The 17,591-nt window shown below is 38.9% G+C and overlaps 1 protein-coding gene and 1 non-coding gene across 4 annotated transcripts in view; both read left to right on the top strand.

Moving 5' to 3' along the window:
* Window positions 1–17,591, top strand: part of LOC131683067 (disintegrin and metalloproteinase domain-containing protein 10-like) — a 229,601-nt gene that overhangs the window by 142,139 nt on the left and 69,871 nt on the right. The window lies entirely within an intron of this gene.
* Window positions 8,360–8,433, top strand: Trnan-guu (transfer RNA asparagine (anticodon GUU)). The gene has a single exon. It is a non-coding gene; the product is annotated as a tRNA-Asn (tRNA).

Genomic DNA, 17,591 nt, shown 5'->3' with positions numbered 1-17,591 from the left:
TGCTTCCTCATTTCGTACAGATCATAAGTCAGAATGTACATCGCTTGAGAACAGGATACAACATACAACAAAGTTGCGTTGTCCCCAACTGCGAGTGAAATGAAGAACCACAAAAAAAATTTCGCCCATAACGGGAGAACACAATCGAGATTGACTTTCACCAGGCCCGTCTTAGACCTACAGTGCACTAAATGGAACAGTTGATCAAGGTGAAAATAGAGCTTCTTCTTACAGAAGTTTTACACATGCAGCTACATCATACGAGACAAGTAGCACTCATAACGTTCAACTCCTTAGCCGATGAAGAAAGCTTCGAATATGAAAACGTCAAAACCAAGATCTCCGTGTATATGCACCTTGAATAAACCGAAATTCTCCTACCCGATTAGGAACCTCGTTCTAGTATTGGAGTATATTAAAAGATTCATGTCGAAGTATGGAGCAATGGAATCCGTCACAAATGGAGAAACTTTTTCTCTGGCATTTTCAATGGTGTTTGTGTGGTGCAAATGTGACTGAACCAACCTATATCGTCTTACTTGACTTTCGAGGGCAGATCATCGCAAGGTTTTAACTACATACAAAGAACCCCATGCACACACCCTGGGCAGACGCCCACGTGTTAATTCTCTAATCAGGCGGCACACTGCAGTAAGCCATGCATTAAATCAACTAAACAAAATTCATCTACTACAACATCCACCATCAAACAGCCTTTGATATTTACTGATACACCACAGACAGCCAAAACATAAATGCATAAGCATAAGCATAAGCATAAGAGATCGCCCGTAGTTGCTACTCCGTTATTGACCAGAACCAAATTAGGTTGCAAAATGTTCATTGGAACAACATGCTTGGGAATAACATGATGAACCACATTGTACAATCTATTTTGATCCCTGCATGCTGATCAATACCGACGCCGGCTACGTCCGAATGCAGATCTTCTGGGAAAGGAAGGAATGTTAGTCCGATACATGTTGCTACTAGAGACCGAGGAATCCTCTGCATCTCCACATGTATCACGGGAAGGGGAGAGTTGTTAGTAAGTGTGCCAATAGCGTTATCATGTAATAATTGCTCTGGGCAGCCGGCTGCCGAGAATTTGGGAAATTTATCATTTGTTGTATTAATACGATTAGCAAAATAAGCAACTTGAACTCCGGATAGCCGGCTATAAGGAGCACTGCTTATATTTTTTAATAATATTCAATCACGCGACGAATTTATTCGTGGTTTCTATCGTGTCGGTGCTGATTTTACCCGGCGATCGTATGAATAAAATGAGGAATCTTATACCGAAGGTTCATCAGACTCTTCCATAGGTGTCGCGGAGTTGGTAGTTTGGAAGGAAATAGGGTCTAGGATTCGCTCCAAGCAAGCGATGCGACCTGTAAAGCATAGTTTATTAGGGATCATCCATAAATGACGTAGCATTTTTTGAGCAATTTTTACCAGCCCCCTCCCCCATCGTAGCTTTTCATCACAAACCTCTAAATACCCCCTGGTAATTACGTAGCTTGACGGTAACTCTCCCCCCCCTGTCCCCGTGATTTTTTTAAATAAAAACCGATGTTAGTTATTCTCCTTTGAAAAGGCTACATAGCCTGACATGACCCCCTACCCTCCCGTCGTCACACATCATCACAAAATGCAAAACTCTCCCCTCCCCCATATAATGCTACGTCATTTATGGATGATCCCTTAGTTTGTAGTTCAGTTAGTTTTCGAAAAAGATCTTGTTAAGTTTTTTGTTCTTCTAAAATCTGGGTAGCCGGCTACCGAGAGTATCCTATGTTTTCTAAACAAAAGCAATTTCAACTCCACACAGCCGATCGTGGGAGTATTGCCCAGAAAAACTAATCTTATCTGCTTAATGGGCCGGATCACTATTTATTGCGACATTATTTAGACTAACTTCGCTATTCCTTCTCTACGATATATTTTTTGGGTTGCAAACTATCGAGTGATAACACGTTATACAAAGAGTTATGATAGCTCTAGATGTTATAAATCAGCGAAAGTGTTTCCTATTTCTAATATCGGATTGTTTGTGAAATACATGTATACGAACGATTATATCGAACATTGAAGGGAAATACAAAGGATCGTTAACCTGATGGACGGGTTTGTTACCAAAAACGGAACTTGAAATTAGATTCATTAAAACAGACGCGCCGAATTTTCAGAACGTATTGATCCGCGTTCATCGATACTAGTCAAATTAAAGTCTTATTGGAGCTGATTATTCACTTACCAATAGCTTTTTCAATATAATAAACTTTCCCCAAAAGTTGAACAAAATCTATTTTCACACATCGTCGAACCTCCTGTGTATTGAAAATGTCCAAAACTATTGATTGTCAACTACCAATAACTCTCCCTTCAATATAAAACACTCCCGAAAAGTTGACAAAAAATTCGATTTAGACACATCGTCGGACCCCCCCCCCCTTTGCTTAGAAAATGTCCAAACTATTTATTTTCAACTGCCAACATGTCCTTCAATAGTTATTTATTTCTAAACAATTGAAATTTAACCGCATCAACTTCAACTCCAATAAACGGGAAAGTAACGCAAAATGTATAGCGATAACCACCGATGAATTATCGACGATGACGATGAATCCGACGATACATTATCGTTAACGGAGTTTCCGATGACGTTGACGGGTGGTTAACGTTGTCGACGATGACGATTAATTATCGATTAACAACCCTGAATCTTAAGGTTCGCCCAGATTAAGTCTTCGGTACGGAACAATACCTCGACCTAGGAACTTCTAGCATGTTGTTAGTCGCCTCTTACGACATGGGAGCAGTTCCCAGAGGTTCTATTCTTGGCTGAAATAGTGCAAAAAGATTTCAGCCCGCCGGACACCACACGGCTTCCACAGACAGCCAAAACATAAATGCCATACAAACTATATTCCCACGCCAACAGTTAGGTTTAGGAAGAAATAAACAAGAAAGATGATGGCTAGTTACTCGAAAACATCAAACATGTAACAACGAAAATCAAAGCTCTAGCGACGACCACATGGAAACATACAAGCGAGGAAGAAGGCAGACGGAATAATCAGCAAGCGGCAGAGGGTAAACCTGACCATTGCACACCACCAAGAATGAAAATTAACGTAAGAAACGGAAAGCAGTGCGCCCAGGGTAGTAGAAATAATATTCGGTTCCTTTTTTTATTTTCTTTATCTATTTTGAATTGTAAATTGAATTGCTCGCTTGATTCTGTAATGATGTGAGCATATCAATTGAGTTTTAACTCAAGTTTACAATAATTTCGGTTTGCAATACTTCGTTGCGTGAAAAGCACCATTGATGTATTATTTGGATTAACTGATACCCCAACATGAACACAAAGCTGCTCAGCAACACATAACACATCAAAAAGTGTGTTATTTCAAATATTGGTGATCATTTAATCATCGGCGAAACCATACATCGGAAACACAAACTCATTAAGTTTCCTCAACAATCCATCGGCGACAAGGTTCTATAAAAGAAGTGCCAGCACACCACCTTGAGGACATCCACAGACACTCAGTTTCCTTATCTCTACTTGTCTTAACGATGAGAACAGATGTCGGTTGCTAAGCATTGCGTGTTTCCAGTTCGCGATATTTGAAGTTGCTCCATGACCTTGTACTGCTTCCAAAATGGATGCACGTGGTGTCAAAAGCACCTTCATTGAAAAAACCTAACTCGATTGCTTTTGCGAAAAATGGTATTTTAGAAAAAGAATTAAGGTGCCGAGTTTGCCACCGGTTTCCGTACCGGTATTTTCGGTACTATGCAGAACGGAAGTCTATTGTCACCATACCCATTTGAAGCCTGTTGTCACCATACCCATGTTCAGAGCAGCGTCTGCCATCTTTGTTCTAAGCATTTGCTCAAATGATGGGGTGTGAATTTAGGCACACGAGTACTTTAGCCGTTTTTATAATTATACGGGTTTCTAGGAACGGAGCAAATGATTTGATAGCAATTTTTGGGCATATCATCGATTGAAAATCGAGAAATTAACGCAATAGTACGGCACCCTCGCTGTTAGGACCAATATAGGCTCGTTACCCTAGCTAACCGTTTAATGTAGGAGCTTGTTTCAAGATATAGGCCTACAAGGTGACTTTAGACGTTTGACGTTAATAACACCCGTTGTACCGAATGCACTGTTTTATCTATTTGTTTGAAGATAATTACAACTAGCATAATGAAAGAATTTTTCTAGTCTTCCACAAGTGACGTTCGGTTTGATTCCCATTTTTCGCTGTGTGCCGACACAATTAGTTTGCGCAATCAAATTTCATATTAAGGAAAATTTTGCCACTGCTACCACTATTCAGGTTGTCTATTCATATTACCAACTGTTCACGAATCTATTATAGTTGGAAATTATTATTTTTACCCCAAGATAATGCATTCAAAAGCAATCTGCGCATAATGCAATGAAACCGACTATTTATTATGAAAAGTAAGCTTGTATCTATAGTAGGGAGGTAGTTATTTTTGCGAAGTTTGAGTTTTGTCCATCGCCGGTCAAAAAATTAACCAAGGTATCAAAAAATCGGGTGAAATTTGAGTAAAATTGGACTTCTGCATAGTTAGCACCTGAACCTGAGCTAAAGGTATTATTTGACTTAATCACAGAGCATCACTCCATCAGAGCACATCTGGTCAAGTTAGGAAAGGCTTACATTGGTGCCTGCAGGAAATGTCATCAAGTGGAGGAAACATCCAGACACATGCTATGTGACTACCCAGCTCACCATAAATCTAGAATGAGCTCAAAGATCTTTGGTAAAGAATTCCCTGAGAGATCAGAGACTTCTTTATACAAGTTTGTATTTTTGTGTTTTGAATTCATCTCGTCACTTACTAGCATCAACTTAGGGCCACGTTAGACGATGTATCTAAAAGAGTACCCAAATTAGCACTAGTCAGATACTAAATTAGAATTTCCTGACAGCCGTTGACGAGTTTGGAATCGAAGTTACATGATATTTTAAATCCATGGCCAAATCGATGTTTCCATTATGGATAGATGATTTCAGGCTATCTTTCGTTTTCTTCGTAAATAAACTTGCAGTGATTTTTTGGAAATTTATCCAAAAATACTCCGTTTTACACCATTAGCTATCATTTTAAGGCAGTTTTGAAATTTTGGATTTATTCTTGCCCTAACCTTGATAACAATATCGTCTACATAACCCGTTATTTCGAATCCTGAACCGTCCATTTCATTGAGGAATTCGTCCACTATCAGGAACCATAGAAAGGGGTGACAGCACTGCTCCTTGAGAAAAGCCTCTACTGGTTCGCATGGTAGTTAGGGTAGAATAAACTTATCAGTTTTTCAAAACAATTTTTGGGCTCTCTTTGAGGTCCAAAATAATTGTGCGAAATTTGGGTTCGATTGGCGATAACCCAGTATAACGCATTGCGTTTAAAAGTTTTATTAAGTATGAGTAAACATATTTTTTTGTTTTTAAAATTAAAGAGGTCATAATTCCAGCAGTATGAAACTAATTATGTACTAGTCCAGGATTCACTCAACTTTGCGGAAAAAATGGGTGTAGCAATTTGCGCATAAGAGCACAATACCTAACTTAGAGAAATTGTACATATTTGAATGTTTCGTGTTCCACTCGTCAGTAACCGACACCAACTTGCTGCCAGTTAGACGATATAACCAAACTAACACCAAATTGGTGCTAGTTAGACATTAAATCCAAACAGTTCACATAACATGTATGAACGCCAAAAGTAACTGTCTGGTAACGAGTGATGTCTCGGTTAGCCAATCACAGCTGCTCTGGACTGACGAGTGGAACACGAAACATTCAAATCCAACTTCTCTAGTCTCGGAGACAAAATGCAGCAAAAGATTTTGAATGAAACATCCCGCTCAGAAACACACAATAAAGACATTTCAAAATTGTATCTTGCGCTGTTACTTTTTCCGTTATTTTAACTACTAACCATACCAGATTTATGATTTTCTATATTTTTTATAATAATTTATAGCTGGTTATTTGTGGGCTGGAAACGAACTCAGAGCTTAATACATCTATGAAAATTTAAAGTTTAAACTTCAATATTTCTCTAATTTCAAGTCATCCCAAAAAGTTAATACAACAAGCATATATCCGTAAATTTACTCAAAAATTTTTTCATACAATCCTTCTTTTAACTAACTAGGTTGTTGCAAAGAGCCATGACTGCATTTTTTCGAGGTAAAATTTAACTTTTTATAAGGCAGTGGCAACTATATTGCCATATTTTCGTTTCGTTCAAAACGCAGGAATATGTAGTGAAAAGTGTTCCAATCTTATGAACTCTACTTGTTAGGAGTCTGGCAACTCTTCTTATTACTTTTCATTCAGATACAGTGAAAAGTGTTAGAGTGGTGAAGAGTTTTTTGACAAATTTAAGAAGAAGAAAATGTCGAAGTTCGCCTCCAAATATCTCATTTGGCAGGCCATCTGCTCTTGCGGACTGAGGAGTGAGCCTTTCGTGACAAAGAGCACAGTAAATGGCGAGATCTACAAATCTGAGTGCCTCGAGAAGCGCCTTTTGCCGTTCTTGCAGCAGCACGACGAAGCTCCGCTATTTTGGCCAGATTTGGCATCATGCCACTATTCTAAAAGTGTCCTGGAATGGTACGAGGCCAATTCTGTCCATTTTGTTCCAAAGGACATGAATCCGCCAAACTGTCCGGAGCTGCGCCCGGTGGAGCAGTGAATGACGAGAAGGACATATTAAGAAAATGAAAAAAAAACTGAGAAACTGGTACCGGATGACACTGTAAAGACTTTGATGGAGGGCATCAAGCGAAAATGCGTTCAATTTTACGCTCAAGGCTCCATCAATTAACTTTTCTTTTGATTTTTGAAGTAAATATATGTATAAAACTACCCTAAAATTTTGGTTTGATTTTAAACATTATAAGAAAATTGCCATGACATTCTCGGTGTCGCAATAATTTCGTGTTAGCCCTTTACAGTGAAAAGTGTCAGATTGGTGAAGAGTTTTTGGAAAAAAATACGGCGATTTCCTTTTGGACAATAAAATTAGCTCGATTTTGAAAAAAACACTCTAGACCCTATAAGTTGGTGATGCAAATTTGTAAAAACAACTATTTTTAATCCGAAAATTTGGTTTATGAGTGGTAAAAATTGCAAAGAAAAAAATAAAGTGAATAAATAAACGTCAGTAACCTGTGGTCTCATTTTTCAACTTATCCTCAGAATCCAGGGGTTATTTACTGTTAATCAGGTAAAAACCAGTAATCCACCTAAATTTCTTTTTGAATTTCTGATTCAGCTCGATATGTCTTCATATTTGCACCAATTTCGTTGGAAATACATCAAACATTACAAAGACTGACGTTTTCTAACGGGCGGTAGCAGTATATTTTTAAAACAGTTTTTATTACGAAATAAATGTAAATATATTCTAAACTAAGTGTGAGAGGCACAAATCCCCGACTACATACGGGGAACGTGCCATTTAAGCCAATATATTCTGATTCCCTAGAACCGTGTTTCTATTAATATAACATTCATTAATAGCTCTGGGCCTTATAAAGGGTTAAATAATTTTCACTATATCGATTACAAATAAAAAGCAATATCCTATTTTCAACCCCTCCCACAGCCCTATCAGAAAAAAACAAAGCAGAACTAAATTTCATCAAATTACACCAGAGTTAGGGAGATTTTAAAATTTCGACCTATTTCTTATTATTTTGTAGCCCATTTTACTCCACTTTCCGTTGAAGTACTAAGCTGATCGCCAAAGTATATTACACATATACATAAATAAACACTGAAAGTTTCATCAAAACCGAAGTAAATCAATACGATCCTTGAACAAAGAGATGCCCACTTTTGAAAACTGTCTCTTAAATCAGTAAATAAATTAATTATTCTTCCTATCCATTCGTAATAAACTTCCCTTTATAGTAGTTTAAACAATAATGAACGACTTCTCATACAAAGTATTTTCAATTTAAATTGCTTCAAATTAAATCAACCCAATTAATAGTGATAACTCGAAGACCACATTAACGGGGGTTTTCGATTATTCACTTTTCAATACGTATAACCAATTTCTCATTTCTTGGTGAAGAGTCGTTTTGAGATAAGTGGAACAAAGAAGCTTGGAACCTGTTTGATAACGAGTTTCTAGATAGCAAATAAATTATCGCTGAACTACAATCATACTGTCTTTCACATTTCACTTCACTTCTTTGTGTTTCCAACTCGTCATCGTATTTCTCTTGAAGTTTTAGCCGGTGCTGGTGGTATTTCATTTCTTTAGATAAAACCGTCTCTAACACGCCTTCGTGGCGCAATCGGTTAGCGCGTTCGGCTGTTAACCGAAAGGTTGGTGGTTCGAGTCCACCCGGGGGCGTTATTTTTTTTTCAAAGCACGCACTCTTTCCCTCCCGGGTTTTACCTTAATCTCACGCGACCTGGTGCTGTTTAAAATATACCTAGTTATTGTTTCAAATATTTAAATATTCAGTCGCTGAGTCCCACGGGTAACATGTTAATCACAATGCCTTGATCAAAGGATCAAAAAATGTCCCGCAATTGTCGCAAAAGAGCTCCTGGCGGAACGAGTATCGCACCCGACAATGCATCATCAAGATTAAATTGATACGTATTACGTGCCGATGACTGTTAAATAACATCGCCTGAATACGCCCACAGATAATGCATCCTATTGTGTGCCTGTTTGTTCAGTTCCAACCGCTTCCCTCTACGGTAAATAACCGTAGATTCAATATAAATACAACACAAACTCTGTTTGGGTTGTTTGTTGATTGCAAACAATCGCAACCAATTCCCCGATGCTGGCCCCTGACCGACCGGCTGACGTTTGATTGATTAAAACACAATAATATTTAAGTAATCGATGCAAATAATGGGAGTGAAAAACGTGCAACGTGTGATAAGCCCTGCGTGTATTTACAAAATTCGATGTATGAATATCTATCGATATTCGATAGATCCTATTCTGTAAGCGTATCGTGATTTACCGGTTAAACTATTTGTAATTAAACGTGATAATGTGTAGAAACGGCTAGATGTAGTCGAACTGAACACCTGCCAAGTCACCACGATTCAATCAAACTCTGCACGCTCGGTAACGTGTTGCACGCCCAAGTATGTTGTATTATCTTTGCCGACGTCCATCGCAACAACAAATTGTACAAATCCTATGAACTTGTAGAACTTTACAATCACATCGTAGGATTTATGAACTATGCATCAGACTTCTATAAATTGTATACTGATTGAAAGCTACGGGGCAAGAAAAGCTGCATGTCACAAATCCCCGCCGTTGTTTACGGGTTACACTAGCGAAAGTGTATCGCTTGACATTGTAACGTGACTCGTGTATCATCAAGTTCCGGATCAGGAGTAGCAAACGATGGCACCGCTGATTTCGATCTGCAAAAGTTTAATTATGACGACAGAGTGTACGGATATAACGAATCGATAGCACAAGTCCTTTGGCGCTTTGTTTAGGTGACTGTAGGTGGGGACGCTGCTCCAAGTGTGTCATTGTACAGTTTGCAGTTTCGCCAACTCGTTCAAGTAGGCAGTGCTTGAGTTAGTTATTCATTGGTTTAGGTGTTATCGGTGTTTGCAATCGAGGTTTAACTATATTTATAGGACATGAAAACTTTTCCGAACAATCGTAAGACAGAACCTCTACAGTCTTCCTGCACCCCCTGCCTGCTAGCCTACTATTCGTGTTGAACCGACAATGCAATAGAGCCAATCATGATGCTGTTGGCAAACATAGCTGCCGAAAGTTTCTGTTCTTGGTTGTTTGATTACTTTTGAAAAACTATTGTGAAGTTTTAACGCTTCGGAAGTAATAAGAATGTAGGTATTGTTTTTAGCTGTTTAACCGAATTAGTAGAAAATTGAAATTGAAAATTATACGTAAGAAAATTCATCAGTTCGGCTTGAATATCCTTCCAGTTCGTGTATAACACCAGATAGTTCCCAGCTCTTTTTCAGCGTCGTGGCTTTTAATAGGGCCGTCCCAAGGTGGAATTGGCTTAAGATAATGCACATAAACGAAAAAGAATGATATGCTTGCTTTTGGAAACGTTCAACAAAGTGATTTTTGTGATGCAGAATGAAGGCTCCATTGAACAATGAAAAATAAAGCAAGTTCAATATAAAAATAATCCTTATTATGGTTCTTAACACTGTTTTGAGTTATGCACGAATAAAAGCTCGAATAAATTATAGAAAATCAATAAAACAAATAAAATTTAAAAAAGTATTAAAAGAAAAATATGAAAAAGAAATATTATCAAATTCATGAAATGGGTAGAATGATTAATTCAAATTAACAAAATAAATAAATAAAATCAGTTCAGCTCAAATAAAAATTTGACAATATTAAAAAAGTTATAAAAATAATAGAATTGTTTCAAACTCACACTAACAAAATGGATGAAAAGAATAAAAAGAATGACTGAAAAGAATTAATAAAATGAAGGAACAATAAAATATACGAAGTGCAAAAAATAAGAAAATAACTAAATGAATAAAATAAATTAAATGAATAAAATGAACAATAGGAATAAAACTAAAAAATAATTTAAAATAATAAAATGAATGAAAATAACGAAATGAATAATATGGATGTAATTAACTCTTTCATGCACAACTTTTTTCAGCGCATATAGGGTTCCATAACCGTTTTTCCTTAAAAGTTCCGGCGCGAAGAAACACGAAAAACGGGTTTTAATCAGAATAGATGCTCCTCTTGCAGTGTTAGAAGCTGCTAAAATTTTTACCTTGCCTTCGACAGTACACATCTCCTGTAAAGTTTTCAATAGTTCAATTGAGCGGTAAAGGTAGTCAAAGACAGTCTAAATTGATAAGATTTATCAGGTTTCAAAAATAATTTAAGACATCGACTGTATAGCAAAATAAAAAATTTCACCTATAGCTGAAAATGTCTGTGGCACCACTGTTCCAGTGGAATTCAATCAGAACAATTGCAATAACTTCAGTTCTACGGATAATTCTTGTAGATGTTAGTGCTCAAATAAAAGGTAATAGTCATAGTAACTAGTCTTCCTTGTTTTTGTGAAGAAAACTTGTATAGCCCCAAAGGGGTTAATCAAATCAGTTAAACAAGTGAATAAAATAAAAAGAAATGTTCAAATGAATAAATAGAAAAGAAGTAAACAGTAAAATGATTAAAATAAAAAATAAACGATATTAAATAAAAATAAAAAATAGAGTAAATTAAATTATGTCTAATTATTATTATGGAAGAAATGATTAAAAATGAATAAATGAATTTTCGAAGAAAAAAAAACAGTGAGATTATTAAAATGAAGAAAGGAAAAAAGGAATAACATGAGAAGGTAAATAAAATAAATTAAATGAATGATACGAATAAAATGCATGAAATGAATAAACTGATCAGAATGAATCCAAAGAATGAAAAGAATAACATAGATAAAATGAGCTCAAATGAACAAATTGAATAAAAAGAATGCTGGATACAAAATGATTAAAATGATCAAATGCTTAAAATGAATAAAATAAACAAAACGAATAAAATCGATGAATTGAAAGAACTGTACAAAATTAGTATATAGAATGAATTATGTGCTGGGATTTAGACTGGTTCAAGTAGTTTGATTGCATGTTACATGTGTTCTTTTCTTGTACTTCATTAGTCTGTTTGTGATGTACTTCTAGTTATTTGCCTTTCCACTACTCGTGTACACCAAAAAATATCGGTAAATTTATGTATCTAATGAATCTCTTTGCATCTTTTTTTCTTTATTCGGCATGTTTTGTTTCTTTTTATTATTATATCTTAAATTATATTCATACTAACACTCACTAACACAATTAATTGCATATTCTCTCATACATCCACAATCTCTCCCATTTCAAACGCACAAACGCTCGTGGCCTTCGCGATAACACAAACCTGACAAATGGTGAAAAATGCGAACATGCAATTGAAATCATCCACGTACGCCCGCGATATCGATAACATTAAAACATTCCAGTGATTAGATGAACGTCCTAACACCTATAAATTCACAAACGTGATTTCAAGCATTAACCTCCGCTCGCGCGACCCAGAATCGGTCACGTCCGGAAGTCTCTTCCCTCGGTCCTACATGTCTAGACTCTTACCTTCATCTTGATCTATAAAAAAAATTACGCTCATATTCACTAGACCAGCGGTTATCAACCTTTTTCGTTACAAGGACCCCTTATAAATCACCCTGGGTTGCTGCGGACCCCCACGGTTAAACATGAATTTTGAATTCTATCAAAATGTTATTTTCAGTTTGATGGGAAACAAAACTTAAAATTTCAATATTCACTCGGAATATAGATTTTTCTTCACGGACCCCCAGCAACGATTTCGCGCCCCCCTAGGGGTCCGCGGACCTCAGGTTGGGAATCGCTGCACTAGACAACACGTTTCATGACGACATGACTGGGAATTCTAGTGATAACTCTCTTCTAGTATCTGATCCGTATATTGAAAATTTAGCATCAGATTCACAGTTCGCACGATCGTTCAAGAACATATGCAAATATGCGTCACACGGTTACAAAATCGAACGTATCCACGCGAAGTTATATACACGTTAGCAGACGCGACAAAAATGTTAACATACAAACGCTTGAGCTTCGTCCACACACCACCACGTCCGCGATCTCACAAACATGAAAACACCTCTTCAAAACTTATAAACGGTTCATGCGCGGACCCACAAGCCCATGTGTTTGCACGATCATAAATCGGTTACGTTCGAAAGTTCCTTGCCCTCAGTCCTAGTAGTATAGGTCCATGCCTTCAGTTGGACCAACCGAAAATTGACACTCATATCCACTAATCAATACTAATCAATGGCGTCATGACCGGGAACTTTGGAGATATGGGAAATTTCACTCTCTTCTAGCATTCAACACGTAAACATACAAACGCTTCAGACCTTTGTAATCATACACGCACACCAAAACCCGCGGTCTAGCAAACATGAAAACACTCCGGTATTAAGTGAACGTTTTAGCACTAATAAACATATAAACGCGTTCTCAAGCGGGAACCTAATAACTCCCACTTTCGTACGGTAATGCATCGACTACATCCGGAAATCTTTTCCTTCGGTCAGGTATATTGGAGTCCATACCTTCAGTTGGACCAATGAAAAAACGACGCCTACATTCCCTAGATAACACGTTCCATGGAGACATGACCGGGAACTCTAGTGATATGGGGACACTGACTCTCTTCTAGCATCTGAACCATACACTAAAAATTAACTAAAAGCATCAGATTTACGTTCCGCACCCAATCATTCGAGAACACACGCGGATATGCGAATGGTCACTCAATTATAAAATCGAATTTATGCACGCGAAGTTACATGCACGTTACCCTAAAGCGGCAAACACGTTAAAATATAAACGCTCGAGTCTTTCGCGATCATTCACGCATACCTACGACAGCAATTTTGCGAACATTAAAGCATCCCGGCCACAAAGTGAATGTTTTAAAACTTATACATTTACAAACACAGTTTCAAGAGTGAACCGCCCGTGTTTGCGCGATCACTAATCGGTTGCGTCCAGAATGACGGTCGTATCAACTAGACAACACGTTCCATGTTGACATCATCGCGAACTCTGATGATATGGAAGAACTCACGCTTTTCTAGCATCTGAACTGTACACTGAAAATTAAGTATCAGATTCCCGGTCCGCGTGCGACCATTCAAGAACACTCGCGAATATGCTAATGGACACACGGTTATGTAATCGAATTTATAGATACGAGGTTAGATACACGCTAACACATGCGACATACAAACGCCCATGCGATCGAACACGTTAACACACAAACGCTCGAGCCCTTCGCGATGAAATTTGTACGCCCACACATATTGTAGCCGTCGCTGACCGATCTTATGAAGCGCGTAGTTTTAGCGCCACTCCTTTCGGAGACTACCGCCAAGTTTGAGATGCCCGGATGAGACTGCAAGAATGCTAGTCAAGAAAAGAATCCTTTCTTTGAAAGAATCCAGATCGGTTCAGCTAGGCACACAAGCTAAACCCCAGAACAGGTCCAAATACCCTAGACGGCTGAACTCCCCAAGAACCAAAGCTCACCTTCTAAATCCCACAGTCGAAACTCCCCATAGCCAAAAAGCCTATCATCACTGGCAGGGTTAATGTTTGCCACCAGATCGCGCTAACAACGTGAAAGAGAATCTTCCATCTAATTCAAATTTGCCACGCGGCAAAGAAAAAGCGAACGAAACATAATCGGTGACGTGGGAAACATTTCAGCAAACTAAAAATTATGTTTCAATTACACTAACACGAAACATTTATTCAAAAACAAACATAATTCAATTTTCGGGACGATGTATTATCAATTCTAGTTTGGTTTTCATGTGTTTACGGTAAGCATGCTTTATTCTATTGGTACATTATTATCTAGCTATAGGCCTATATCTCTATTGTGTGCGTTTTTCTTCTCTATCTATCTGTTCTTCTGTGTGCTTTCAAAAATTCGACCCAACAGGCTACGGGCTCTGGAGTGGCAAGCGATATGCGGCTATTGCTTGTACACCCGGGTGTTTTTTATAACATGTGCGTCTCGAGGGTGCTATCGAGAACGCCGTCACATGTGCACATGGATCTTCGTGATCACGTCATGAGCGTGGCCCGTCTGAAAGGGGGGCTCAGAAAACTGACCGGAGGACGGTCTCAAAATTCTCTACGGGTCGTCTTCTCTGGACGCCACTTCACCACTAGTGATAATTCGAACGGACTCACCGAATCAGCTACTGTTGAATGAAGACGATGATGCTGCTACTGCTGATGTGCGCGGGGGCAACGAGACGATCAGATGAACTGCTATCGCCTCGGCCGAATCTGACCAGCTGTTTCTGGTTGACGATTGCTTCGATTACTGGCCGAAAGTGATGGTTCGGACCGGCACGTGGACTTCAGATGGTCACCGGAAGATTTGGGAAGTTCCGACGGAGCGATGTGTTGGCGTATCGGCTCCCTTCCGACAAAACGTTCGTCGGGTAAATTCGTCCTTCCGACGGTTGCAGAGTGATGCGGAATGTGACCGGCGGGCGATGAACGATTTGCGTGCCGTTTGCACCGATCAATCCTGTTTGGAGTCAAAGAAACCTGATGGTCGAAAGGATTGTTAGCCACGTGCGTGGTCAGAATTTTAAGCACATTTTACCTTCTACTATCGATTCGCACACAGAATCGGTTCGCACTATTTCGCTTTCTACGCACACGCACAATTTCTAGCTAGTGAGAGAAACAAAGATTTACAATTCACTGAAATACCAGCCACGTCACGGGCTTTACCTAACTAGGGTATACACGCGGGAAACAAATCGCGGCACTTCCACTCTGCTGAACGGTTTGGGACAAAGTGATTAAAGCCTGATTTCCTCAGATTAAGAAAGGGAGTCTCAAAGTACCCGGAAGTACGTCATTTTCTGAGAATTCTTCGGGATTACTCGGGATCTCAGATCATTCAACCATCTAGTTCGTTCTGGCGTAAGCAAGCGGTCTAGCTTTCCCTTTCCCTCAACTTTTGGTGCAAGGATTCTTCTTGTAATTAGTATTCCCGCAATCTCACTCGGGCTTGAAAGAAACGAGTGTGATCTTCGGATACAGAAACGGTTGGACTTATCGAAGATAGGACACATTGCCTAAATTTTGGCGGATGGAAGAATTAGCTTTGATTGAAGTAATTGAAATGTGGATTCTATGTCTGATACTTGATGATCTATTTGTCGGATTGTGTGGGTGTAAATTATAGGCTTGTTAATGAATTGGATGTAAAGGTTATTATATACATTCAATTCACAATATTTACAATCTTAATATACTAGGAATGTACAACTGTTACAATATGTAAACTGTTCAATGAATATCACATTCAGAATCACGGTCCGTTGCAATTGGCCTTAAGCAGTGTTTTAATGGGTGACTTTTCCCGTCTCTTAGCGTTTATAGAGAGTGCTTCTGACGGGGAGTCCTTCCGAGACCCCAGCTCCAGTTCGACAACTGTGGAAAAAATCGGATCAACTTTAAAACGTCAATAACGCCGGTGCCTGGACCACTGCAATATTCCTTTGCTTGTATTTATCAAGAATTTCACCCGATGTTCCTGATGAAAGTGTCACCAAGCTAGCGGCGGACAAACTCGGAAATTCGGACATCACCTGTCGTTAAGTTGGTCCCTCGTGGTAGAGATCCTAGAACGTCGAAATTTGTCTCCTACAAAGGTGTTATGCCCAAGGAAAGTCGGATTCCACAAAGGTTTTTGAAAATCGAATGCGCCCGACTGAGCACGTTGACCTACGATGCTCTTCGCCCCCTTCCAACTAGTTACATCGCTTGATATTACATGTTCTCGAACATTTTGCTCGACACTTTATTTCCGTTTACTACCAGAACGTGAGAGGAATGAGAACAAAACACAAGGATGCCGTCTAGTGCTTTCTTCTGGTAATTACGATACCATTGCCCTAACGGAAAACTAGCTGCGCGAAGACATTAAGCGCTGAACTTTTATCGAGCTGCGTAATATACCGCCGCCACCGCAATCCAACATCCAATCATCTGCGCCGAGGTGGTGGCGTTCTAATAGCGGTAAAAACAACCTCGCACGTTCGCAGCTAAGCTTGTCAGGAATTGAACGCTTGGAGCTAATCGCCCTTCCGAATCAGTCTGAACCTATATATTAGCTGTGTTTATCCTTTGCCAAATAGTGATCCGGATCTGTGTCATGCGCACTGTCCTCATTTTTGTGGATTACAATCTTCTACACCCTCAGTGGTCGCTCGATAATGATCTAAAATGTTATCCATTTATTAATGCCTCATTGGAACAAGAAATAGCTGTAACGGAGCTTGATGATGCAGTCGCGTTATTCTACAGCAAAGTATATGATATACTCCGCTAAAAGGTTCCACTGAAACGAGTCAACATGAGGATGGATTTCAAATATCCATGGTAAAACGTTGAGATTCGCCGTTTGCGCCGTTTGCCAAAAATCAGACGAAAACAAGCTACTCTTCGACGGACAGTGATGCAATGCTCGGAATTCCACCACAACATTTTGGGATTTCGTTAATAGCAGAAACCAATCCGATTGTATTCCCACTGACTTTTTTCTTGGAAACGCAAATGCGCAATCTCCAGCTGATGCCGTGCATCTGTTTGCTGATTTCTTTCGCGGAGTATTTAGAAGCGACTATACCGTCCTTTCAAAAGACTATTTGAAATCATTGCCATCGTATACTGCTAGCAAAGCTTGATAAACTAGGATATACCACGAGATTCGGCCACTGGTTGCGATCCTACCTTGTACACCGCGAGGTTGTCGTGCAAATTGGTGACAACGTGTTTGAATCCTTTTCTAATAATTCCGGAGTTCCTCAAGGTAGTACACGAGGTCTGTTACTATTTTCATTGTTCATGAATGATGCGGTCTTCGTTCTAATGCGTGGA

Source organism: Topomyia yanbarensis, chromosome 2 (assembly GCF_030247195.1).
Source record: "Topomyia yanbarensis strain Yona2022 chromosome 2, ASM3024719v1, whole genome shotgun sequence".
Lineage (NCBI taxonomy): Eukaryota > Metazoa > Arthropoda > Insecta > Diptera > Culicidae > Topomyia > Topomyia yanbarensis.
The sequence above is the reverse complement of the archived record's forward strand: the minus strand, read 5'-3'. Positions and strand labels throughout refer to the sequence as shown.